General features: G+C 40.8%; 1 protein-coding gene across 11 annotated transcripts in view; it reads right to left on the bottom strand.

Moving 5' to 3' along the window:
* The window catches only part of TENM4 (teneurin transmembrane protein 4), a 1,610,848-nt gene that overhangs the window by 538,085 nt on the left and 1,044,951 nt on the right, over nt 1-27,812 (bottom strand). Inside the window, exon 1 of one of the 11 annotated variants that reach the window (XM_030476265.1) lies at nt 15,307-15,325. The exons of the other annotated variants lie outside the window; for them this stretch is intronic. The gene's annotated coding sequence lies outside the window, so the exon portion shown is untranslated. Of the gene's footprint in view, nt 1-15,306; nt 15,326-27,812 lie in introns of those variants that run through there. 11 annotated transcript variants of the gene reach the window in all.

Genomic DNA, 27,812 nt, shown 5'->3' with positions numbered 1-27,812 from the left:
TTACTTGTAACAAATGCCACAACAAATTAAGCTCTGATTAACATTTTCATGCTGTCATCCCCTTTTAATTATGTAAACATCTTCCACGATATACTGCAGAAAACTCTTTAAGTCACACTGGAGCAGGAATTTCTTCCTGCTCTGCAGTTCAAATTTCCTTTTGTTTAACATAAGCCCATCATGCCTGTCTTTGTCACCTTGGGATAACAGAAACAATCTTTCCCCTTTATCCTCTGAGAGCATGACTTTCTTTTTCCTACCAAGTCAGGTTGTTCAGCCCCTTAATGATTTTTGCTGCTGTTCTCGGAATTCCCTTCAATTTGTCAACATCCATCACTAGATTCAAGGTGCAATCTCATCTCTGTCATATAGCACGAAAATCACCTCCCTGTGGACAAAGGAATGAAGACTCTGCACGTACAGCCCGAAATCATACCATCCCCTTATGTCATCCTCTAGCTTTACAGCATGCATATATATTATTTGCTGTCTGCTAAAACCCCAAGGTCTCCTTTGACATTTCTGCTTTCCAGGTATCTTTGTCTGACTTAATAACTGTGCTTTAGATTATTTCCCTCTCAGATTTATTAGCCTACATTTTTCTAGGTCAAAACTCATTTTGTTACTTCAAGCACATATTTCTGACATGTCCCATTCTCCGTGCACTATTTTCTGGTAATTAAACATAGCTTACTATTTTGAGGCAGAAGTTGGAAGGCCCTTATTAAGATTTGGGTAAGAATTGATTGGAGTAGGTCAGTCCTTTTATCTTTTCCTGGCTTGTCCTGATCCTACTGAGTGCTACACCCTTGTTCACTGCTAGGACACTCATATTTTTATCTGTGTGATTGACTGTACAGGTGACAAAAGGCAGCCCTGGAACTGTCTCTTATCCTTGGATGCTGGCCAGACAGAAAAATGCAACCATCCTACCTAACTTTTGATATCTACAGTGTCGACAATATACACCTGAACCAGTCTAAGCTCTCCCAGAATCAATGGAATAAAAAATGGACATAGAATCATAGAATCATAGAATCATAGAACGGTTTGGGTTGGAAAGGACCTTAAGATCATCTAGTTACAACCCCCTGCCACAGGCAGGGACACCACACACTTAAACCATGTCACCCAAGACTCCGTCCAACCTGGTCTTGAACACTGCCAGGAATGGAGCATTCACAACATCCTTTAGCAACCTGCTCCAGTGCCTCACCACTCTCACAGTAAAGAACTTCTTCCTTATATCTAACATGTTCAAGTTACAATTAGTCTCACCATGAAATAAGCATCAAGAACATGTTTAACAAACTATACCCTGAAAGTGCATGTTTCCTTTCAATGGCCATGGAGACAACCCAATAGACCTAATTGTGGATATGTAAACAGCTACAGACAACTGCAGACCATTGTAGACATCTTTGACTAGCTTCAGGATTTACACTTCCATTTTTTTCTAACTACTAAAATGTAAAAGCATAAAGCTTCTTTAGATTCTTTTCTCTTTTTTTCCACATCATAAAGCTTTTCTTCCATGTAACTTAGGAGTGGTTTTGATAATCCATGTTTAACAGTGGGTTTTACCCAGCAGATGTCTAGGCAGTTAAAGTGCTATATGAATACTATATCCTATATTCAGCTTTCGAATAACTGGCCTAAGGAATTTATGTTTTCTTTCATTTCAAACCCTGCAACAGATGCCTGCTGATGTCCTTCATCCTTTGTAATTTAATCTAAAGTATTCCACTATTCTGCTATTCATTATCAAATTGTATCTCAGTGGCATTGCAAACACATAAAACTATTCATGATTTCAGTGAATAGTGGTAATGTAAAAAAAATAGAAGCAACACAAATAAATAAACCAACCCTCATATATTTACTGCCTTTAAAACTCTTTAATGTGGGATATATTTCTCTCTAGGGTATAAACAATGGTCTCCAAGTGTTTCTTGCCTTACTTCATTAAGGAAAGTTCAGATAGGTTACAACAACAATAACTGCAGCAGCAACAGTTCCACAAATTTTCAACTTCATCAGTCTATTATAAACTTAAGAGGTGAAGGTGAAATCTGAAATGACAGCCTGGCTTCTAGAACACTGCCATGACAGCATCCCTGAACCCCATTAAACCTGCCAAATATGAAGATACTTGCCCACCATATGATACTGTACATTAAGTTTATTTCAACAAGAGAAATATCTTTATTATAGGAATAACTATGAGTTTTATTATTTGTTTAACAACATGGAACATTCCATAAAGATCAGAAACCTTAATTACAATCCTCTACCTAATCTTCCAGGGAATTCACTGGAATGGCATACTAAACTCTTTTTTTCTGGTTCTAGGCATGGCTTTTCTGTTATCCATTGCCATTTTCCATCTATACTTTTTAGAAGGAATCAAATCCAATGTATTAAGTACCTCTACAAGCCAGTGGGATCCTGTTTTCTCGCTAGCCTCAAATATTCATGTTTGCATGGTAAGCTGCATCTATTTTTAACATCTAAAATGTTTTTGTAGAAGTCGTGGTGATAGCAACAAATAACGTAAGAATTGGTGCTAAAATGAGCAATGACTATGCAGAAACAATGCCTTATTCAGCAAGCTTGTTCCCTCCTCTTCCACCGTGTTCCTATTGATTTCAGTGATCCTCTTTATTGTATAGCTGTCCTTGCAGTTCCAACATGGATGCAAACAAGAGTCTCTTCCTGTGCATGCCTCCTCAAAGTAACTGTTAATTATGCTCCATATAATTACACCATTACAAACTAGTCTGCAGTGCAGGGGGTTGAATATCTATAATTTCAAGAGGAAGTATTTACCCAGGAATAATCAGGGAAAAATTATCCTTTTAAAGCATCAGAAAGGATGGAAGAATCCTGTTTGACTGTGAGACAACCTGCCCTGCTTGAAAAAAAATCCCTGATATAGAGTATATGAGTCTGGACCAGACTGACCTTCAAAATGAAAGGTATAGAACCCAGTGAAAGCAGTGATGTTCATTTTGTGTGTTTAATTGTAACTGCAAAGCAACATTGATGGCAGACAAAGGCATCCAGATGCAGGTCAGCACATCTCTTTGAATTAATTAACAGTAGAATTACTGACAGTACCTCAGAAACAATAATTTTATTACTGGAAGTGACCACTCTGTAGGAAACAAATGTAATAGTTCAACATTTTCAGCGTGAAAGCGAATCCCAGAACCTATCCATTAACGGTGCACTTTGGGTGGTGTGGGCACTCAGTCAGCCTTTGGAAAGTTTTAATAAAGGGACAAGTTTTTCCATACTTTTTATTTTTCTGAAGGAGTGAGCATCATGGGAGATCAGAAGAAAGGCTGGGATGTCCCCCAGGACTAAGACACAGTCTGGATCCATGGGAAGGATTCATACTGTGGGGTGACATGGCCCTGTGCAACTGAAACGTCTAGTAACATCAGTGTGATATGTGTGATATCATCTCACAGAAAAAAGAAATTTGGATCATATTTCTGATATAAAAGGAAAAGAGTTTTCAAGCTGGTGTTTCAGAAGAAAGAATAATATATGGGAATGTTTCAGTGCTTTTCAAATTACATTAATTAAACCAAATATGAGACAGCAAAACATGCTCATTATTTGTAGATTTTGGTTGAAAAATGTGTATAACTAGACAATATTTTCCTCTTAGGAATAAATTCTAAATATAGTTGATCCTGAATAGTCAAGATTAGAGAAAAATCTTGAATACTAAAGACTAGATGCCTGCGGTTATCATGAGTGGTTCTAGGAAGCTTTAGAGCCATGATTGTACAGCCTTTAATTTGGATTAATTTGGATATTAACTAGTATTGCTTCTTCATATATTAACAAGAAAATTCCTCTTCCAAGAAATGGTTTCTCAGCTTTTAGCTGATGAGTTGACAGAAATCCTTTATTTTCCCAAAAGAAGGTGGCAAAGCATACGTGGTTCTGCATGGAGCACAGCATCTGGTGAGGAGAACATAGCACCACAGGACAATAAAGAAATACTATATCCAATTCAAAGCAGGAATGAAAGCATAAGGGTAGTTTTGGGTTGTGTTTGAATGTTTCCACCTCACAGGTTAAAAATAAAATTGGAATAAATCTGTTTTCCAAATATATTTGATAAAAATGAGTCATTCTTCAATATTTATTGCCATTTTTCCATGGCTTTTTTTCAAGCAAACCAAAAAGGAAAGAAAGGAAAAAGAAGAAATAATTAACCCAGCAACACAGATTTTTGGACCTCCTGCAGCTAACTGACAAAAACTTAAATAAATCGGGATGCCAAACAACAAAGCCAATAATATCAGTAATTATTTTAACAGACATGATGAAGCAGACTTGCAAGTGGGTGTCTGTTGCCATTTTAAAACCACAAAAAAGTAGGCTGCCAATACTGCTAAGTGAGAGGAAACAAATACACATGCAACTTCTCGGCACTGAATAGTAACTGGTATTTATTGCATTTAAGATCATTTTATCTGACTTTTCATTTAATTTTACTTTGCTCCTCATAGAGTGCATTCTATTAAATATTTACTATCTTGGTTAGGATGTCAGGCACGCTTTACTGTCTTATTAGATTACTGCACAGTAGTTTGTGTAGGAATTATTTAGGGTTGCTGAAGGTGGAGAATTAAATGCGGTGGAGTGAAATTAGAAAGGGAAGAAGTATAGACAGTTAATCCAGACATATCGAGAAAACTGTAGACCATTTCCCAGGGAAGAACTAGATCTTTCCTTCCTTCAGATTCTTTCAAATAGATGAGGTGGGCTGAAAACAGCTGCTCAACAATAAATATTCCTGCAAAGAAAGAATAAATCACTTTCCTGGTTCAGTTGAAGCGCAACGGTCTCCTGCCATGAGCAGCGTACTGGGAGTCAGAAGACATATTCCCAGCTCTGCGACTGACTTCCTGCAAGTTGCTGATGACACCAATCTTGGTTGGCTCACCTCAGCAATTTCACTTTCTCTTAAGACTCTTGCAGTCTTAAGTCTCTCAAAGTGAGGTCTAACTCCAACTGGGGCTTATCACTGCTGCAATGCAATGTCATTGCCATTAGCTGCAGTGCAAATAATAAACAAATGGTGCATTTTCTAGCAATGCTCATGCTCTTCATCTTGTACCACCTTGTATTTTTTTACAGTATGTGGACCTGTTAGAGCAAGTCGAGATGAGGGCCACGTCAGAAGAGGGAAGATTTAGGTTAAATATAAGGAAGAAATTGTTTACTTCAGGATGGCGAGGCGCTGGAACATGTTGGATGAGGCTTGGAGCAACCTGGTCCACCTACCAGGCACAGAGAAGCTGTGGCTGTCCCATCCCTGGCAATGGTCAAGGTCAGGCTGGACGGGGCTTGGAGCAACCCGGTCTAGTGGAAGGTGTCCCTGCCCGCGGCAGGGGGTTGGAACTAGATGAGCTTTCAGGTCCTTTCCAACCCAAAAGGTAGGACCCAAAAAGTAGGACCTTCTATAAACAAGCACTGAAAAATCACTTCCAGAAAATTATTTTCTTCCTCTCTATTAATAATACAGGAAGCCCAAATGATTCCCCTAGGAATAATGGGTTGGTCCAGTAACTCATCAGGACAAGTGACCAACATAGACTTCTAGAAAAACAGGTAGGCAAGCATACTGAGAGTTAAGTCAGCCAAATATTTTTCCAGACCCCAATAAAGAGGGACCTCTTCAGTTAGAAAAAGAGGTGTTGTGATTAATACCTTTCAAGTGATACTTCTCCTTCATGTTGTTTATTTAAAACAGCCACAACCAGCTAGATAACTGATCCTTAGATGGCTAAAGTCAGCAAGAAGCAGCTCATTCTGTAACCCCTGTATTTTATCACAGTTTTCTTTTTTACTCCTTGTGGCATTGGATGATCCCCCTTTTTTCTGCAGGAGAAGAAAGCTATGATGCCACAAGAGCTGCCAGCCTGAATTCTACTCAGTAGCCTCTGGAAGGCAGGAGGGTGGGATATCTCCCTGGGAGAGACTGGATCAAGTGCTCAGATTACTTGCTGGGAGAGCAGAGTAACCGAAGATTAAAGGCTGGAGGAAGAATTGAAGGATAGGGGGAATGAAAAAAAGATGTGGTTCCTTTCTACCCAGCAAGCAACCTTCCTTTCCAGGTGCGGCTTGGAGCCAGGACGTTGTTCCAACTGCACCTCTGAACTTGGTCCACCACACTTCCCAGGTGGTTAATCTCATTAAACTACTCCTAATATTTTCTTGAAAATTGATAGCTTGTTCTGCTGATCTATAAACTCCTATTCCATGCAGTAGCTGTCTTCTCAATCACGGGTTGGAGCCTTTCCCAATTTTCAACTTCTAAAATCTACCCAGTTGTCATATAACTACTATTTGCTCCCACAATTGCTTACACTAGGCCTGGTTCATACTTGTTTATTTTGATTTATTTAAAATAAATGTGGATTTGTTTTGATCCCAATGGATCACTGTCATGACATGAATAATATCTTCGTAACAGCAACCACAATCCCATATATCATCATAAAAACACTCACAAAATAGCAATACAGCTCTCCTGTTCTTCTGTGAAAGACTGGACCAATTCTCATTGTATATTCTCCTAAATTCAGCATCACTTTCTCTCTGATCATACAAAAACAATGGGAAAGGTCTGTTGGAGAATTAGAGAAAGGCTGGATTTTTAGTGCCAATAAGCAATCAAAGTGTCAGGATGAAGATCACAACTGTGTAACCACCACATGCACTTTCTACAGTTATTCTGGGACAGAAAGGGATTTTCTTCTTTATTTTCCTTTATTATTTCACATCAAGTTTAATACAAATCAATAGAAAATATGTCCTTGTGCTTGTAACAGAAGATGAGATCTCCACTGGATACTCTACCGAGATGCTTGATCAGCTATCATTTTTCTCATGCAAGGGGATAGTCAACGCCATGCTCCTGGGTTGAGCAACCCCTGCAGACCTTGCACATAAGCCATCTAGAAGGAACTAGCGATGAAACACCAGCTGATGTTGATCTTGTGATCTTGTTGCACAGATTTATGATCCTTTTGGTCAAACACGTACTTGATGGGCTGAATTCTGAGCAGGGCAAGGTGAGAGTCTTTATGCTGAAGACCAAGAATATCTGTTAGTGAATACTTCTGGGGGAAGCTGCTGACAGACTTCAAGGATAAGGCATATTGTGGGAACTAAAAGCAATAGATGGGAGCAATGAGAGGGAAAAAGTGAGATGCCAAAGACAAGAAAAAGGAAGAAAAGCAATAGTTTTCAACTGCCAAAATGCCCAATCAGCTGTAGTTTGCAGCTCTGTCAGATACTTTAAATCCACGTCCTAGTGTCAAAGCTGAAGTGGAATCTGCTCAGTGCTCAGCATTACTTTTCATTAAAGAAAGTGGCTGCTGGGAGTACAAGTTGAGCAGGGAGAGGATCGAGGAAATCTCAGAGAGAGAAAGAGTGAGGACTAGAAAAAAATAGGCTTGATTTTCCTCTCACTCAAAGCAGTTAAACTTGTTAAATGAGCTGATTTCAGAAGAGCTACCCCACATTTAGATCAATATGAGACCATGAGACCAAGTGTGTTCCAGAGGAATATACTTTATATGTACCATCCTTGTATTCTTTATTCTGGCTTTTTTGTTAGCCATTTTCATAGTTGCCAGAAAAAAATACAATGAGGAAAGTAAATGCATTGCTTTATAAAAATGAGATTAAAAAAAAAAAAATAGAGCAAATAACATGTTTCCCCAGAGTTTGCATTCACAGATCACTTATGATGGTATAATAGACTTGTGAATTTGGACCAGTGTTTTATATAGGTGATGACATAGGGTAACGAGTATGTCTATTAACAGGTCCCCCCCAAAAAACACTAATTCTCTATATAACGTACAGAGGGTGACTGTCAAATTTCCCATTTTGCCTTATCTAACAAGAAATGTCTATGTATTTGCAATAGAGAGGCCCAGAGAAGCCCAGAGAGGATCACCAATTTCGAGGTAAATGTTATAAGGTCAGATAACCCAGCTGAACTAGTTTTAAGGGGCAAACGTTTTGTATGATGCTTTCCTTATCGAGTAGCCATGTACTCTGCAATCTTAAAGGAGGTTCTATTTACATGTGAAAGCATGAAAATGACTATCAAGAAAAAAATATATATAAACATAGTGTTGCCTGGCCCTTGACAGTTGAGGCTATGGACAATATATTACACGCAGATGTACATTTTGTAATGCTTTCATTTAAAAGGTTTAAGCTGTTTCCAAGGGGACTGCTCCAGCTCCCAGACAAACAGCCGCTTGACAGCTCTCCTAGTGCTCAAAGCTCTCATGCAATTTTGTTCAATACACAAAGTGCCAGACTGAAGGAAATTGCTGTTCCTCATCTGATGTTAAGTGATTGGCTTTCTATCTTCATTAAATGTGTGCTATTCGATGCCTCAAAGACATTTTACCTTGTCCTAGAACGTGAACTTTAGCAGCTTTGTGAAATACCCAGAAGGGCTCTGTGGAAATAAGAAGAAAAATCCTAAGTCCTGCCTGCCTGTGCCCTTGGCCCTATTAAATCGATTAGAACTTGGACAGATAAGATGTTGTCTCACTAGATGTACTGACTTGCTCTTAAAAGTTGGTTTCTGAATTCAAATGAGATTTTATTCCCAAAGACCCCAATCTCATCTGCAAAGGTGAAATAGAAATGGAGGAAAAGGAAAGGGTGGAAAAGAAAGACAGATTTTGGCTTGGACAGGGGGGGAGATTTCTATATGACTGATTACAAAACTGACGTAGTACCAGGGAAGCACCGGTGGTGGTTGTGACTGTAGACATCTCTGTGTCAGCTGAAGTGCCAGGTGCCCTCCCTCTTATTTAATTCTGATTAGAATTATGGTAGTTAGTTTCATTAAAAATGGGTTTTAGCCAGACTATCTGAAACCACCCACTGATTCTCAGGGCATGGTGGGATATGAGGCATCTTTCTGGATCAGCCTTTGACCAGGCACGACAAAGAAAGGGAGATTTGTCCCTCAACAGCCATTACAGAAATGAGCATCCTTTTATTTATTCTTTTCCCCTCCATTTTGGTAATAATGAAGAGCTGCTGCACCTCTCAAAGCTTGAAAACATGACTGTGCTGTTGAAAGCCACTATAATGAGATCTCTGTTTGAGAGTCAGGTCTGATCAAATAATAGACCTTCCCTGTTTGTGTTTAAGGATGGGTAAACAACCTCAGAGTGAATCCTAACCAGAAGAAATTGCACGAGCTTCTCACATTTGTGCAGCTGGTTTGTTCCAGTGCTATTCAAAGCTTTACTGGTCCGTGGCTGGACCTAGGTCTGATACAAAGGCACTAGTTATTTATGAAGAAAGGTTACTATTTACCCTGCTGAGAATTCAGCACGCTAGAGAAAAACTGAGAAAGGCAAGAGCATTATGCCTTGTGGCGAATATAATCACCTTTGAAAGACTGGATGGATGGTGGCATTACGAGTTTTTATCCACTTCTTCCTGTACTCCCCAAACAGCAAATGCCTGTGTGTAAAAGGGATGTAACAGCCAAAGCACCATTACTGGGAAAATTGGTCCTTTGGGCAGCATGAGGAATAGCCTATTCTAGTCAAGTATGAGGGGACAAATTTGTATTGAATAATCCCAGGAACAGAGTGGTGTCAGCATCCTTGTGGAAATGACAGAGCAGCTTCCAGGTGGGAATAGTCCCCATAATGCTTTATAACGCACTACAGAAAGGAAGATTCACATACATGTTGGTACACAAACATCCTCTTCCATCCTCTGAAAACACTCCAGCCTGCACAGTCTACATCAGCCGTAATAAACTCACAACCCGTAGAGCTCTTCCAGCTCAGGGATGATGTTAACATTCTCTGGAGGCCTTCTGCACATTTGAAGACCTTTCCAGGTGGCTCCACATGATTTACCAAAGTGAATAGCTCAAAATCCAGCTAAATCTTGGCATTGGAGGATTTTGGGGGACAGATCCTTCTCACCTTGACACTAAACACTTAAGCAAACTAATAGATAAAAAGCATAATCCATTCAGGGAATGGAAATAACCCATTGTCAGAAGAAGGTGCTTCTGTCCACTGACTAAAAAGGCAGTCTAGAACAAGTGAACTTTTCACATAATTGCTAGTTAGAAGCCAAAATTTAGACAGAACGAATCCCAATTCTTCCACTTGTGAGACAGGATTTCCTGTAAGATATCAACCACTGTACTTCTGAAACCTTCTCCTACAAACATTTAGTACCCTCAGCTGGTCTATCTCATGCCATAACCATGAAATCAGAAAAACAGACACAAAATATCCTACTTTTTAAAACTGAAAATAGCAGTAAAAATGCACTGAATGTTCAGATTAATCATCTCCAAGTTCAGCAAAAGCCATATGATCTAGAAGAGCAGGTAACAGTGCCCATGAAATGTTCTCAACAGGGGCCCAACAATTATTTGCAAAGGGAACAACTGACTTTTCTTTTTTTATTAAAAAATGATAAATCAAATAAAGAGTTGTCAGCTTTTTATGTAAAGTTCAGATCCCTATTAAATATGGAAAACTGAGATTTAGCAGCTTAAGAGTTTTCTGTATTAGGTGCTGCACAGGGATTGGCTACAAGAGAACCTACAGGAAAAAGAATGATGTTTTCCCAACACGAATTGCACAGGAATGGGGATAAACAACCAATCTGTTTGGAAACACAATTCCAGCAGCAGTTGGTTGCCGTTATGAATGTACAATCCTATCTTTCTATTCCACATGTGGATATAAATTGCCAGCCTTGCTCCGCACTTACCAGTATGTCATACCTGTGAAATATTTTATTATATAAACAAAACAATGTTTCACTTTATATGGGCCAGTATTTTTATGTAGATCTGACATCAAAAGGGGTGCTGTGCTGCAGCGTTATTATATCGTCTATCAAGAAGCTCAACCAGTGTCTTTCAGCACGCAGAGCTGGGAGACAATCCCCTCCACTCTCATCTTGAGACAAAAAGAAAGGCATATATTCTTTCTCCCCATCTCCCTGTTATTAAATGAGGAAAACATCTGTTTCTTCCACGGAGTGGCAAATGTTTGTAAAGTTTTCAAAAGACTACATGAAATTATTCACGAAGAACATAAATATTAACGGCTTGATTCAACATAGCAATCATCTGTCTTCCTTTAAACATTGTGCTATTCTCCATCGTCACAATATCTGGAAAAAAGAATAAAATCCCACATAATATTTCATGAGCAACCAAGAGCCATAGAAAAGTTCTGGGGCTTCATGGTGCTGCTGTGGCCTCTCTCTTTGGCAATAATTCTTAGGTTTTAGAAGGGAGAATTTTCCCTTTTTTGCTCTAGCTTTGATTTGTGGTTTTGATGGTTGATTGATTTTACTGTGTAACTGATTTTATTTCCCTGTTATTTGATTTACAGCAGGCACAGTTGTGAGGGGTAGAGGGCATGTCCATGTTCTGAACAAACTTCATGTTCTACTGGAAGGATTTTTTTTCCCCATGTGAGCACTAGACATTTAAAACACCCAGGTAACCACTGGGTCAAGACTTTGCATTGGTATGATGGGGAAATTGTTACAGTTATCAATAGCAGTGCAAAACCCAACGATGGAGACATTATTTATCAAATGGAACAGATTACAATGAATTCCACTAGAAACAATGCTGTAAAACAAGTGTAACATAGTGCTGAATCTAATCCATTTCTTCACTTGCTCAGTATTAACCTGTGCTATGAGGTTGGGAAGATATGCCCAAGGTTTTGCCCTGCCTATGCCGACAGAGGAGGGTGACATCTGAACTCTGCTTATCCCAATTGTAAGGGCTGGACCTGAGGATGCTGTTCTCAGAGGGGCTGTGCTAAATTAGGCCACCTTCAGAGATGATTTAAATGCACAAAACCCATTCATGAGCACTGAAGCCAACTGGCATGGAGCAGTGAGTGTCTAAGCTAGTAACCTCCAAACAACACATATGCATAAAAAGAGTCTGGTGGGAATGATCTCTGTTATTTTCTAATTCCTGCTCCAGACTCGGGAATTATCTGGGAGAGCACTAGTTGATGCAGGCAAACACCATGTCACAGATGCTTCTAACAGTGCATCAGAAGAGATTATTGTATTCTAGTGCCTAGGACTGTTCCCAGACACTGTTTAATTTACTTGTTGGACATAGTCTTAATGTTCCCATCAGTGAGATGAGCTTAAACATCTACTGTAGAGCAAGAAATTATTCAATACGTGCCCTGATTATGCCAGTGCAGGATGGGCTGGGAATATTAAAGTAGTTGCCAACCAGTAATGCCCCTTTTTTTAATTATTCAGAACAACTCTGCTATTGTCACAGATAAAAGACAAAGGCTTGGCAGGTAAAATTGAGATTAAAAACCCACTACCACCATCAGCAAAACCAACAGGGGATTTGGAATCACCAGGTGTTTCTTTCCAGATGTTGTCTCTGAGGATACCGTTGAGTGGATTTAACCAGAGCCAGAGGATAGACGTGAAAGCTACTGTTCTGTACCAATGCTTATCTGCACCTTTTTAGTACAAACAGCACAATTCAAGTAGAGGAGGTTAATGATTTCCCACACAATGTAATCTAGTTTATAGATCTGTATAAAGGTTTTATGGCAACACTTGATTATGTGATGTCCCAAATGATTTATAAGAGAAGCTGATGTAAAAGACCAGCAAGAAATGCTGGGGAATTAACTATCTAATTCTTTCTGGGAAATAAACAAACACTCAGAGCCCTCAGGAAACTTGAAACCCGTCTGGTGCAGAAAACAACTTGTAATTTGTTTGCCTTTGATGACTCTCCTTAGTTGCAGGTAACAGTGATAAATTCACAATTTGTGACAAGTAAAAAGAGGAGTGGGAAAGGCTCAGCACACACTAAAGTCATTTAAACGCATACAGAATACGGTGTCTACAAAGCAGGTTTGCCTCACAGTGCTTTACTGCTGAAACTAGGGGAAAAAAAAAAGGAAAAGCAGGCTGCACAATGGACTTTGAAATAGCTGATGAAATAGTAAAAGACTAGGATGAGAATGGCAAATAAAAAATGAAGATTAGCTGAGAGAAGAGTATTGTCCAAATTCCATTTTCCTTATGTCATCACAAAAGGCCGTTAATCAGGACTACAGAGGTTACCAATACACAAACTGCATCTGAAGTGCTTTCTCTCTGTGTGACCAACATATAATGCCATGCTTGAAGCAAGAGCTTCAGCAGTCACAAGTCATCAGCTGTGACTGTGAGTGAGGAGCTCTCCTCTTTGCTAATGAACTTCTGAGGATGAAGCCACATAGCAAAGATGGTCCAGGGTTCAGGACACTCCTCTTTTAAGCACTTCATGAAACCAGTGATGATCCTCTGCTCTGCTTATTTCCCACATGCTTGGACAAGACAAGTGGTCACAGATTCATTGTAAGCACTTATATGAAGTGCCTGAATGAGAAGTGCAGAGGTCCAGTTACCTCCAGAGAGAAACACAGCTTGTATGATGATGAAAGCTCAGTTAACTACTTTTTTTTAGCTTGGGTATCCATGCCTCTAGTTTTTAAATCTCATTCTCTGTAAAAACAGAGAATCATACTTTTCTTAAAGACAGAGCTGAAAGTACCTAGAATAACAATGAAACAGCTTACAATTGTTCTTGAGGAAATTTCTATCCTGACAATGCACATGCTGGCACATCCTTTTGCTAGTCCAAGAAAACCACTATTAAAAAGATGGTGGTATATTCTTCTCTGGCCAATTCCATACTTCTGACGTGTACTCCTGGGACTATCTACCATTGAAAAAGCAAATAAATGAGCACAAAAGCAACAGAGTATGGTCTAGGATCTGACCTTTTATGTCAAACATTTTTATAAGTGACCACTTGGAAAGTAAAGCAATATTTCTACAAGAATCAGAAATGCTTTTAGGCAAAGGATTTATAAATAGGGCTGAAAGCCTGACTATTGGGTGATGTAAGTGTGCTAGAAGACCCATCAGTTTATTGCTTAAAGCCATTGCGAGATGAAGGTCTATTTCTGACTTAGATGGCCAAAGGTGGCATACATACTGGCATGCAGTCACTGAACACGGCTCTTGCATGAAGGGTACTCATTGAACCCAGAAGATTTTATCTAAGTCAGCAAAACTCTATTGAAATAGCGGCTTCATAGATTTGGTCATCAGAAGCTACAGCTACTCTGGATAAATTAAAGAGTGCCAAAAGCATGAGCATTAACCTGTGATTGTCCCCACTGTAAAATTGCTGATATGGCTCCTGGCAGAGTTTTGATCCAGCACTTACAACTGATTTTGGGGAATATTTCAGGATTGCATGGGCAAAGGAGCATTCCTGAGAGGGTGTGTGCAAAGGTTTAACTGTGAAGGAGAGTTTAGAAATAAATTCCTAAATACTACAAGTGATCTGAAGTAATTCTGGTGAGTGCATCTGTGCTGATTTTGGTTGGGGTAGAGTTAATTTTCTCCATAGTAGCTGGTATGGGGCTGTAGTTTGGATCTGGGCTGGGAATAGTGTTGATAACACAGGGATGTTTTTGCTGCTATTGAGCAGTGCTTACACAGAGTCAAGGCCTTTCCTGCTCCTCACATCACCCCACCAGTGAGTGGGCCGGGGGTGCACAGGGAGCTGAGAGGCAACATAGCCAGGACAGCTGACCCCAACTGACTCAAGGGATATCCCATACCATAGGATGTCAGCTCAGCACATAAAGCTGGGGGAAAAAGAAGAAAGGGGGGATGTTGGGAGTGATGGTGTTTGTCTTCCCAAGTCACCATTACATGTGACAGAGCCTGTCCTGGAGACAACTGAACACCTGCCTGACCATGGGAAGTGGTGGATGAATCCCTTGTTTTGCTTTTCTTGTGCACACTGCTTTTACTTATTGAACTGTCTTTATCTCAACCCATGAGTTATTTAACTTTTACCCTTCCAATTCTCTCCCCTATCCCGTTGCGGGGAATGATTGAGCAGCTGTGTCATGTTTAGTTGCCAGCTGGGGTTAATTATAACAATACCCTTTGATTTAATCTACATGACAGAAAAGTAAGAAAACCAAATCAGACTCCAAGAGGAAATGCAGTGCCTTGGTCATTATTAATGCCTGAGAGATAAAGAAAGGGACATTCACTGGAATGTGGCCAACTCAATAAATTGTAGGACAAGAACAGCTCAAGAGTAGAAGTCGGCGTAATCAACAATAACTTGCAATATTAAACTTTTAAATGCTCAAAAGTAGTGGAAATGAAACCTACCAAAGCTGTTGATTGTACAAAGAAAGGAGCCAATGCTTGATATCAACCGTTACTGCCTCTTAACTTTCAGCAAGCAGTTCATATAAACAAGAAGTCCCAGAGGCTGAGGTCTGTAGGATTTCAGAGTATGAGATCTTCCTGACAGAACTGCAAAAAAGTGGTCTAGGGATATTCAGCACACCCTGGTAGGACAACATGCGTGTGTCAGCAGCATCATTTTTCTTCTTAGAAGCCCAGCTGCAATAAGAGAAAGACACTTCGCTTATGCCCTCACATGAAAGCAATTCATTCTTGTACCATAGCAAAGGCTACTGCAAAAACTGCAGAATGGTGACAAAGCTACCATAACCATAGGATCATAGAATTATTTGCATTGGGAGGGACCTTTAAAGGTCCAACCACCTTTCAATAAGCAGAGATATCTTCAACTATACCAGGTTGCTCAAAGCTCCATCCAACCTGGCCTTGAACACTTTCAGGAATGGGGCATCTATCACCTTTCTGGGCAAACTGTTCCTTCATTATAAAAAATTTCTTCCTTATATTTAGTCAGAATCTAACTTCTTTTAGTTTAAAGCCATTATGCCTTGTCCTATCGCAACAGGCCCTTGTAAAAAGCCCCTCTTTCTTGTCAGACCCTTTAGGCACTGGAAGCTGCTCTAAGGTCTCCTCTGAGCCTTCTCTTCTTCAGGCTAAGAACAAGCTGGACTGAACAAGCTGAACAAGAGGGGCCAAACAAGCCGAACAAGCGGGGCCGAACAAGCCCAGCTCTCCCTGTCTTCACAGGAGAGATGCTCCAGCCCTCAGAGCATTTTTGTGTGGCCTCCTCTGGACCCACTCCAACAGGTTCATGTCCTATCTAAATGAATAACATCTCTGCAATATGTCTGCAGCTGATGCAACATTATATTCTTGGCTATGAACTGTGATCTCACAGCTGTAGCTCTAGAAAAGGTACAAGGTAGATCTGTAACAGGACTTAAAGAAATGAAATAGGTGACAAAAATGGTTTTTATCTATCCTTAATGAGAAAATATTTGTTCAGAAAAGCCGCTTAAATAAATACATTTAAAAAACTGATACACAGTTTGTCGGAGATCACAGACCAAATTTTGTATCTTCAAAACAGACTTTCAAAACCCACTTTGAATTTATGTGCTTTTGTATATATTTATGTACACATACACATATATACTTATATGTATAGACATAAATAGTAAGAAAAGGCTGCTTCACTTAATGCCGTGAATGATACTTAGTGTTTACAAAAGACAAGAATTTGTGGCTCAAACTTGGAATAAAGCCATACTGGTTCAGTGTAAATTCGTAGTTGCGTGCCAAGAGATAGCTGGTCTGCTATGATGTTTGCAGTGGTTTATTGCCTGGAGTAATTAACGATAATGGTTAAGTGAATGATAATCTACTGGCTTCCAAGGGGGAATTGGGCAGTCTTCCCTGCTCAATGGAATGTTAGAAGATTTGAAATATTTGAGGCACCAGAGGCTACAAGGAAGGTTTATATAACTCAATGCTCAAGCTGCCCAGTCCTGGAAATGTGTAATTAGAAGGTTTTCTGAACCTTAAGTAGATATGATTGCTTCATAATGTGCTTTTATTCTTCTGTGATTTTCGGAAGTTTAAGGTTCTTCAAAAAGCTATGCAATTTCTTCTTTTTTCTTTCACTTTTTAATGCATTTCAAGTATGTTTGAGGGTTAGTTGTCATTTTCTGTTTCACTCAGTTATGTACAGAACCAGCTATTTCAAGTGCTTGCCTGAAGTATCTCTACATAACAACCATTTGCATTCTCTTAATACATTTAAATTCTTTATCAAGATGATCATCTTGAATTTCAAAACAGCACTGGATATGTTCTATGACAGAGCAAATCCATTTCTTTTCCTTTCTGTATGACAGCAAACCCTTCGCTTAAGATTGCTGGTTCTTGGAAACATACCTGCATACCCTACATGATCTGAGGAAAGCAATCATTCATGAACTCGAGTATTTAAAGTCTTTGAGCCACAGATAAACCAAGCGTATTATGAATAAAGACTCAAAAATTTTGGAATGGGATAGTAAAGACACTTAAAATTCTGTTTCTACTGTGTAACAACAACAACTTTGCAGGAAAATAACATATCCTTAAATATTTGTTAGAAGGAAAGTTTTCTCCTCTTGAGGTTTGATCCCCTTCATGACAACAACTCAACACAACTCTGCATCTTTACTCTCAGAAGAATGAGGCAGGTGTGGAGCCTATTTCTTGGCATGGACTTTTATGTTGATAAGCTCCCTCTATTTTTAATTTATTTCCTCATAGCAGCTGGTGCAGTAGATTTGTAAACCATTCCTGTAACTTTCTTGGATGAAAATCTTACACTCCTTCAAGGACACCCACAAGTCATGCATTGACTTGACAGGGGAGGCTGTCAACTTCTTGATAGTATTTTCAGTCCCTTTAGTTTTATCCTCTGAGAAACAGTCTTTGTTATCCAAGAGCGGCTGTTCAGTTCATGTTATGACTGGCACTGATTCAGGCACCGCTCTTCTCTTCCCTGATGCTAGCTGGTTTACATATCTGCCCACCCTTTCAGAAGCGGGGTCTGAAAACACAGTCTGAAAATTACCGTGCTAATCACATATACACATCACTTAAAGCTAAGAGAGTTTGCTAGATCATTTTTTTTGACTTCATGTATGTCATAAGTCATAATATTTAAGCATTAACCACCATATTAACTTCAAATCTTCAGTCTGGCTAAACTGTGTAGATCCAGATTCATCCTACATAACACAAGGTACCCAACGAAATGCTCATCTTTGATCCTTCGCGGACTAGGGTCTAAGGAAAGAAATAAATCCTCGAGAGAGCAAATAAGGCCAAGATATGAGCTGTCCTGTGAAAAATTCCTTATCATACACATAAGGATGTAAACTTGTAAAAAATGCCTTGTAAAATACGACCCTGTGGCTACTCACAAAAGCAAAAAGAACATCAAAGAAATTCAGAAATAAATAGAGAACAAGAAGAAAAGTATTGTTATGTCATTGAATAAAGTCTCACTGTGTCCAATCCTTACGCGTAAAACGCAGATGGACAAACAGTAGAACTTTCTATGCCAAAAAGATGTGAAAACCAGGAATTATAAGGGAAATGCAGCTGATCAAAAGTATAGGTAAGCTTGCACATTAGGAACAACTAAATATACTGAGGTTCTTCATCTTGCCAGAGACAGCTCAGAAAGACTATGACTGAGACACATTTGAGACGTTTTCATGGTCCCTTTCAATACTAGAGTTAGCTAACAGCAAATGAAGCCAGGTGGCAGGTTGAAACCAAAGGGAGGGCATTTGTGTGCACGTAGCTATGCAGCACAGCATGTAGTTGTGCTGTGGAACTGGGAAGTCTATTAAAATGAAATAAGGAGCATTTATAATCTAACACTTCAGTCCTCCAGAAGTTTTTAAACAAATCTCACCATTTAACTACCGTGCTTCCTAAATAGGAAACCATTTGGTTATTTGAATTGTGCAGGAAGTATGAATGACAAAAAGTGAGAGGAAAAAACTCACTGACATGCAGCTTTTGCAGCTCCAGGAACAGACGCTGTGTACACACAAAATAGCAGCTCAGGAGCGGCGATGCCTGGTGCTGGGCAAAGCAACATCTGTCTGAGAAAAAACATCTGGACCGCTGCAGCATTCAGTGGGAAGGAAAATTTATCTGGAAGATTTTCCCTGGGGAGCTGGCAAAAATACGCTTGTTACATCAAGTTGTTTTTTTAGCAGTCCTGTATAACTGTAGCTGAAATTATAAGGGTACTTCGAAGTGGTTATTGTAGATGCCTTTTCAGGGAGTTCTGCCCTTAGCATCACATCAACAACACTCAAAACACTTCCGATAGCCATTTGAGGGCCAGCCCACACCTCATACTGGAGATCAGTACAGAGAGACCCTCACACTTGCTCAGGATCTGAGAGCTTGGATTCAGAAATACTATAGAAAGATGTAAGCCCACCCTCCCAGGTGCTCATCAGCAGCCTGGTTGAGCTAGCTCATAAATTCAGAGTAGGGGGAGGCTGGAAAACGCTGTCTTCAGCTGGCAGATCTGAATGTCATGATGAATGGGACATATGTTAAAGAAGATCACAGACTGTTCTAACCTGTACCTGCAACTGGATCCAGGAAAAAATATGTCTCTTTGCTTTTAGAGAACTATTTGTGTGCCAAAAGGCACATACCAGAACTATAGCAGTTGTAACTGATTTCATATAAGCAAATTCTGCCTGGTTTGAAAGAATACAGTTGCTCCATGGCTGTGAAACACAACCTTTGTAAATTCAATCAACATGTTTTAAAACATATAGTGACATAAAAAAGAAATCAACTGGCTTTAGGGTATGTGAAGCATTGCAAGCCTGTAATATTTAAGCACAGACAGGGAAGAAGAATAGCTGAAGTGAACTGCTCAGCAACTGGCTTATTTGTGCTTATCAGCTAGTGGTGATGCGCAGGATCCTTCCCTGCATTCTTGCAGGTGGAAGAAGAGAGGTGGTCTATAACATACAGGGTGCTGGAACCAAAAACTGGAATTCTGTTATGTGTTGCAATGTTTTCATCACGATGTTGGGTCACTAAAGAAAGATGCTGGATTGCAGCGAGACATCTCTCCGTAATAATTCTGTAGCTCTCTGCAACTTCACTTGGTGACTGAACAGCTCTCCTGCTTTTGATCATCAACTGACGAGCGTTACCCGCCTAAGCAGGGAGACCATGCTTTTCATGTCAACCATGAGATCTGCTGAGATCAAGCAGCAGAGTCACCTTTCAGATCCAACATCATGTATCTAGGATCACTCTTGGTATGACAAAAATTACTTGTGTGTCTCGTAATGAGGGATTTAAATTCATCCAGCAGGAAGTGCAATAAGACACTATGTACCAACATTTCTGTGATAGAGCCCATGAAGAGTCCAGACCTACTCCACGTTCTACAAGTGCCCACCAAGATACAAGACACGCTGATGAGCCCACATAATCTGTCAGAGAGAGGGAAAGTTTTCACATCCTTTTTGATGTGTGACACTGAGGCCACAGTCCATATGCACAGCAACTACTCTAAATCCTTCTCTTCCATGTTGCAACTACAGCAGTAAGCAATTCAGATCATGACTACTCAAGGAATCCAGACCTTAACCCATCTTATCCACTGAAAGAAGAAATCATGACACCCAGATTAAACAAGGATAGTAAGCTGTCTGATCTCATACAAACGAGTAAGGTTTACACGATTTAAAACAGCTTCCTGATTTGTGATCAGGAATTAGCATAGTCTTGTTTAAGCTAGAAAAAGAACCAACAAAAAACCCCTCAGAAACTAATCACATAGCTCTGTTAAAAGTCATTTCACAAAGGTCACCTTGAAAAACTGGAAATATGTATTTGACTCAATATATATTAGACTCAAATATATAACAGGCTCAAGTGGTTAACCTAGAGATACACAGGAAATCAGTTGCAAAGCAGTGTCTCAGACACAGGGGCAATCTTCCCACCTACCTACAAACAGTAATTAAGATGCTCAGACACGTGAAGAAATGTTTTTTCTCAATCCTATTAAAATTCACCCATTACCAGGAACGCACTCTGTTAAATGCATGGTTTGCTTTAAGTGTTATGCTGTTGCATTTTACCTGGAATACTTAATTGTTTCCAAAGAATAGCAAATGGTTAACAGCTCTCTGAACAGGAGCTGTGAGCTTGCTCCCGTAAATCACTGCAGTTCCACTGACTGCATTTACACCGACTGAAGATCTGGCTTTCCAAAAAAAAGGAAAATAAGAAATACATGCACAGGAAAAGCAGATAAGCTTTACACGTCCTAAAAGGCAAATGTGGAACCAGTGAGTGGAGCATAGACTAAGCTACAAAGAGGAAGCTGTCTGCTGCAAGAGAGAGCACAAAGTAACTCGAAGGTGTCAAAATACACAGGTATAGCGATACAGCTTACTCAGGTTAATGGCCTGATATTATCACTGCTGAGGCCTGGAAAGCCATTGCCTCGACATCCGTTGCTGGCAGTGTTGATACAAACTCCACAGGGCTGGGGCTAGGGGCAAATTCTGGGGCTTCGCATGCCAGGCTGATGATAGAAAGGAAATCTATTTCAGTGCTTAAAGAATGGAGTGGCTTTTGGTGCAGGAGGTCAGACAGATACACGGGTAAGTTGCTGTATATGAGTAGGCTCAAAAAGGACTACTTAAATGAAAACCAGATAAGGGCCTGGAACAAGATCCTACAAGTCTATCAATGCCTTGTGATAGTGTAAGAGAGACACATGGGAACTCAGACATAAGGAAAGCAGGGGTTTTTTTGCAGTGTTGACAATAAATATGTTTGTTCTATGGTGAAAAAAAAAACAAACAAACTTGAAACAAAAAGGCCTTGCAGGCTGATACAGGAAGAAAAGCCTGTTTGTGGTGAATACAATGGAGAATTTGTTCACGCCAATGCAGACAAACCCATCACTTGAAAGTTGAAGTCAGTTTTTTGTCTCTGTTCACTCCAAGATATCAAGTCAACCAAATTGGCCATTTAATGCCCACATTGCTGGGGAAATTCATCTTTCTCCCCTCTCATGAAAAACAGGAAAACTGGCTGCTCTGGGTGTACTTCCAGAAGACTTAGGCCTGGCAGGTACTGGATGTGTGCAGCCTCCCACCGATGGCCTGCTGCGTCTTGCAAACCTTCTGTCACCTTGCACAAGAAAGCTGCTCCATACTTGGTCCTCCATGAGTGTTTTCTTCATTTCAGACTAAATCCCTAGCTAGAAACCGAGTTTATAAGTTCCTCTCTAATATATTTTAGGGTGTTTTCATTTCTAAAGAGCTTTCTAGTACAAAAAGCTTTTCATGGCATAGGGCACAATGAACCACCAAGACCTAGAAGCAAAATGAATCAAAAATTACAATCTGGAGGAAGAAGAAAAATGGCCAGTCTATTCTGAGTTTCACTGAATACTCTGCTTCCATGCAAATTTCAGGTAAAGATTCAGGAAAGAGGAAAAGGATGTGCTTTTACTTTGGGCAGACCCCAAACCAGCACCAGGATTAACATCGAAAGCATGAGAGAAATCTGGCTGAAATCACTACTTAGGCTGACAGCTACAGGCAGGCTGTAGTTTGCTGCTGGAGCTGGGCTTTTCTGGGTTGCAGGGACAGGAAAGAAGGTCTTTGGATTGAGACAGTGTTCTCAGACAAGTACCCAAGATCTTATTCCCAATTTACTACAAGCTTAATACCTACTCCTTTGCTATCATTTGAGCATCCTCAGTTCTCCATCTCTGAAGGGGTTATTGCCTGCTTTTCAGGAAATGAATTGGGGCTTAAATAATCCTCTGAGTTAAATAATTTAGGTGTCGAGAAGGAAGGCTCAGCTTCCAAGTGTTACTTTAAAATTAATAAAACAGTGCAAGTGTTGAAGGAGCAGCAGAAGCAATAACCCTATTCAGACGTCTTGGTTTTGAGCAGCTGTAGCTAAGGAATTCACAGATTTCAAAGCCCAAAAGGACCTGATCTCCCAGATAACAAACTGAAGATCCTACCATGGTATCCAGCAAACACAGTTCCAAACCTGATAGTGCTCTACACCCAAGATCTTTACATGTTGCACGCAGTCCACATGGGCACTGTTTCTCAGTGGGCAGCCCAGAGTCCACATCCAGCCCCATGAGACAACGTAGTGGCCAAACAGTCCCCCCAGTCCGGTCTGTACAAAGCCTCTCCTTTAATGTTAAGGTGCTGAGCGTTGCATTAAATATTCCCAGAAGGGCAGAGCTGCCAGCACCTCGCTTCACAAACAGAGTCCTCTACCTTGAATGATGTAGGAGGACACTGTAATGCGCCAGGCAGGGATAACTCCACTAAACTTTTATTATCTTATGGTCACCTTCCTTAATAATCCATCCAGAAAAATGTCGTGTTAGAGACAGGATGAGAGGCAAGTGACACTGGTTGCAAGGCAGCAGGGATCAGGAGAAGCCCAGGCAAACAGGAGGTCAGGACATGGGTGCATGGGTTTATGGGTGCATGGCTGATGGGCTCGGAATGGAGAATTAAGGATGTAATATGGTTGTGGAAGATCAGAGACCTGGAAGAGGAAACTTTCAGATGAAGACAGATGTCAAAAGAAGAGGATTGACTAAGGCAGATTTCGGGGACAAAAGGTAATGGTATCATATCATATCATAAAATGATTTGGGTAGGAAGGGATCTTAAAGATCATCTAGTTCCAATCCCCTGCCACGAGCAGGACACCTAGACCTTCTGAACTGACATGTTGGGAAAAGAAGAGACAGATGTAGTGGTACAAATAGGAGTGAGGAGGAGACAGGAAGAAAACAGAGGCCTTGAAGAAATAAAGATGTGGGAATAAATTTTAAGCCAATGTGCAAACAGCAATAGATAATAATCGTACTAAAATCTTATTTGAGATACTGTGTTTTTGCTGGGGGAATAAGAAACTTTAGGTTCAGTAGAAGAAGATGGGCTGGTTTACGATAGGAAAATCCTTGTGTAAAGTAACAGCAGGCTCTTTCAGCATGGGTTAGATTTACATCCTATACAAAGACACATCTCAAAATAATGTCTATCTAAGAATACCAAACCATAACGCACTTTAGGCTGTACAAACTCTGTAAGAAACAAGCACAGGGACAAGGGCAGCTCCTGCCTACATCAGCACTGACACTGCTTTCATGGGTCCTGGGGAAGGACCAGAGCTCCTTCCCCAGAAGAAGCTGCCTGAGGTGCAATACATAGAGGACACAGCATTATCCGTTCTTGTCTGTTTGCCCAGAATCACATTCATCTTTCATAATCAGCAAGACAGCAGCAAAAGTGTCTGGCATAGCACCACGTTTTCATTTTTCTTCATTTAATTGTGCTCTGTCCCATGGCATGGATCAACAAGCAAACAACAACACGCAGAAAAGAAACCAAGAACTAGTCAGCAGGCCTGGCTGGGGAGATTCAATTCTCAAGAGCTGGGAGCAGAGCCAGGTCCACCTGAATGTGGGACTTGCAAAGGGAGGTTGGAACAGTGCTGGGTTTTGTAAATAACCCCAAGAGAAGAGGCCAAAGAACTGAAATCTGAAAGAAATAATCTTTCAATTTCACATAGTGGCACATAAAAGTCCACATGGAGAAGCCGATTCAACTCTGAGCTGGCACCACACATCCCTTCATCCTCCATCACAGCCACAGACAGAGATTTACAAGAGCAGAGCAAGGCCAGGTTTCCTGTTTTTCATCCTAGCAAAGGAATTCTGTGGTTTAACTGAAATGGTTTTTCTGACACATCATTTCTTAATTCTCACCTGTTCCTGCCCTCCATCCCTCCCATAATCTCTTCTCCCACCCGCCAAAATCAGGCTGTTCCCATGAACAGCTTGCACATTTCAATGCAATCTTAATTTGATTTCCCAAATGCTGTGGAGTCTCTTGCTCTGTCTCTCCCCAGCATGTGCATGCTCTACAGCAGCGATGACACTGAACCTGGTTTCCAGTGTGCGGGCTGTTGATGCCTGCTCAGCCGTTTTCTAACGAGGCACTGACTTCTCACACATCAGTGAGATGCGAGGAAGAAAACATTGTGCCCTGTGGTTAAACTCACACAATGGGCAAGACAGCAGCAAGGAGAGAGAAAGATGTGTCCTTGTCACAGATGTCCCCAAAAGCTCTGGAAACCCTCCAGCAAAACCCTGTGACAGCAGAGATGTCATCCCAGGATGATGTCAGAGCCCAGACCACAGCGCTGATCTCATTCACAACAGGGAATGGTGGCAAACAGGACCTACAGCATGCTCCATCCACACAGCATCCCGAGATAAGCAACCATAAGACCATAGCTGAGCAAGATGATCAGAGGGTTGAAGCACCTCTCCTGTGAAGACAGGCTGAGAGAGCTGGCCTTGTTCAGCTGGAGAAGAGAAGGCTCCTCAAGGGGAGACCTTAGAGCAGCTCCAGTGCCTAAAGGGGCTACAGAAAACCTGGAGAGGGGCTTTGGACAAGGGCCTGGAGGGACAGGACAAGAGGGAATGGCTTTAACCTGCCAGAGGGGAGATTGAGATGAGCTCTTAGGCAGAAGTTCTTCCCTGTGAGGGTGCTGAGGCGCTGGCACAGGGTGCCCAGAGAAGCTGTGGCTGCCCCATCCCTGGCAGTGTTCAAGGCCAGGTTGGACACAGGGGCTTGGAGCAACCTGCTCTAGTGGACGTTGTGTCCCTGCCTGTGGCAGGGGGTTGGAACTGGATGAGCTTTAAGGTTCTTTCCAACCCAAACCATTCCATGATTCTATGTTTCTGTGAATATCTGGCTTGCCTATTGCACTGTCCTCCACGAATGTCAGGAAACTTAAAAAGGCTTTTAAGTATGGTTATCCCCATATTAAACAGTGATCAGCTGATGCATGCTGAAGTGAAGTGAGTTCACCAAGGTCATGCAGCAATGGCAAAGCTAGGAATAGCCAACACCCTGAAGAAAACCTCCTGCTCAGCAACCATCATGCGGCCTTGATGACATCAACAACCAGATATTTTTGCAATGCTGTTGTTCATAAGACAGGATACTTTGAGGTTCCCTTGCTCTTCCCAACATGCATGGAGAGTTATTTAAAGATATAGGATGTGATGCAACAAGGCACCATTCCTTATTTCACTAGACCTGGCTGGAACAGTCATTCATCACACTGAGAATGGAGAATGGGGAGAGGGGAGGAGATGCCTACCTGGCTAAAGGAGCTCAATTCAAGTAAGAAGAAACCAAACTGGAAGATCTCCAAAAGCACAGACATGTTTTTAATCTAATGTAGCAAAGCCCATCTACTATTCTCCAGTTTTATCAGACTGCCAGCTGACTATGTCCTGGTTTTTGCTGGGATAGAGTTAATTTTCTTCCTAGTAGCTGCTACAGTGTTATGTTTTGGCTGTAGTCTGAGAGTAAGGTTGACATGACAATAACCATGACAATACTACTATGTGTGTTGTGGTGTTATTCCTTCTGTGAAGAAGCTATTTATCCTATATGGCCTAGCTCCCTGCATTGCACTCCATTTAGGTCTAAACCCAAAGTCTGCCCAGAAACTTCAACTGATCTTGATGAAGTTTCCCTTACCAGCGTGGTATGTATCTATTAAGATAAACTACTGCTCCATATATAGGTTTCAATGCATTTTTTCATGCTGCTTAGAATTATGGCTTGTGCTCTGGTGACAGACAAGATCGCTTGCCTACTTTTATTATTGCTCAACAGTTATGATCTGCTGGTAACTTCTGGATTTATGTATAATAAAGCAGGGCACTTTCATGCAAGCAAGGCTGACTTTAGCAAAAAACCCTCTTCTCCATGCAACAAGTCCTTATTATCCTTCAGGATCTGCCAGTGTATTTAGCCATAGACTGTTGTTTAGCACGGTAGGAGATGAAAACACTATTTCAGGGTTGTTGACACTTTGTCAATGTAACTGATGTCAGTAGGTGGCTTTGTTCTATATTTTTGGATAGACTCAGGATATAAATATTTTAAAAATGGACAGCAAGAGACATTTGGTGAACTGGAGTTGATACTGCAAAAAGAGCAGCATCAGGCAGGAACTGGGTCCCCAGCTTTCTAGGACTCTGTGTCTTCTGCTATGAAATTTGGCTTCTTGCCTCTTCCCTTGAACTTTTTCATCTAGATAGTGATAAGCTTGTGCTACTATCTCCTGACACAAGGAGAAGGTCTGTAACTCTATCCAGATGAGATAGCAATGCTGCAGTAAATGACTGTCGGATGCTCTTGTACGGGAGTAGCCTAGCAGAAAGCTTCCATTTGATTTTCCCTGCTAGAAAACACAGCAAATAATAACTCCATCTATTTTGCAGCTTTATCGTTGCAAGCTGTGACTCTGTAAAATTCCCCAAGAAAACAATAGCTGGTTTAACAAAGGATTTGTTAAGAAGAACAGGGATACTGCAGGGGATACACAAGAGCCAATCCTTTGGCTCACTCTGGGTAAGCAAGGAGCCAAGGGTGAAGTAAGATCTGTCCTTTCTGGTTCCTTCTGCTGGAGGTGATTTCAAACCATAAACAGAAAGAAAAGAGGGTGGGAAACTAAAGAGTTGGCTCCTTCATTCTCTCACTGTGAGTAATGATATTCATTTAGCTGTCCCAGTCCCACGTTACTTGTCGATTAGAGCTGACCTAGGTAAGTTCTCCCTGTACTGTCACTAGGCAGGAGAATTTCTCATTCCGTCTCCAAATTCCTCATGTAACGAGGCAGGATGCTGTCAAGTCAGTTGTTGAGTTTCACCCATAAGGTGACTGCACTACAGAGCATGGCACATTATACATTCATAGCTGGCGATGTCTGTAAAACACGACAGGTTCCAGACGGGGTTGTGCAGACGCAAGATCACAGTCATCACAACCAGGGTATGATCATTCAGTTCCCTGTCCCACTTAGCATTT

The sequence above is a fragment of the Strigops habroptila genome, chromosome 2 (assembly GCF_004027225.2).
Source record: "Strigops habroptila isolate Jane chromosome 2, bStrHab1.2.pri, whole genome shotgun sequence".
Lineage (NCBI taxonomy): Eukaryota > Metazoa > Chordata > Aves > Psittaciformes > Psittacidae > Strigops > Strigops habroptila.
This window is presented reverse-complemented; position numbering and strand designations above follow the sequence as displayed.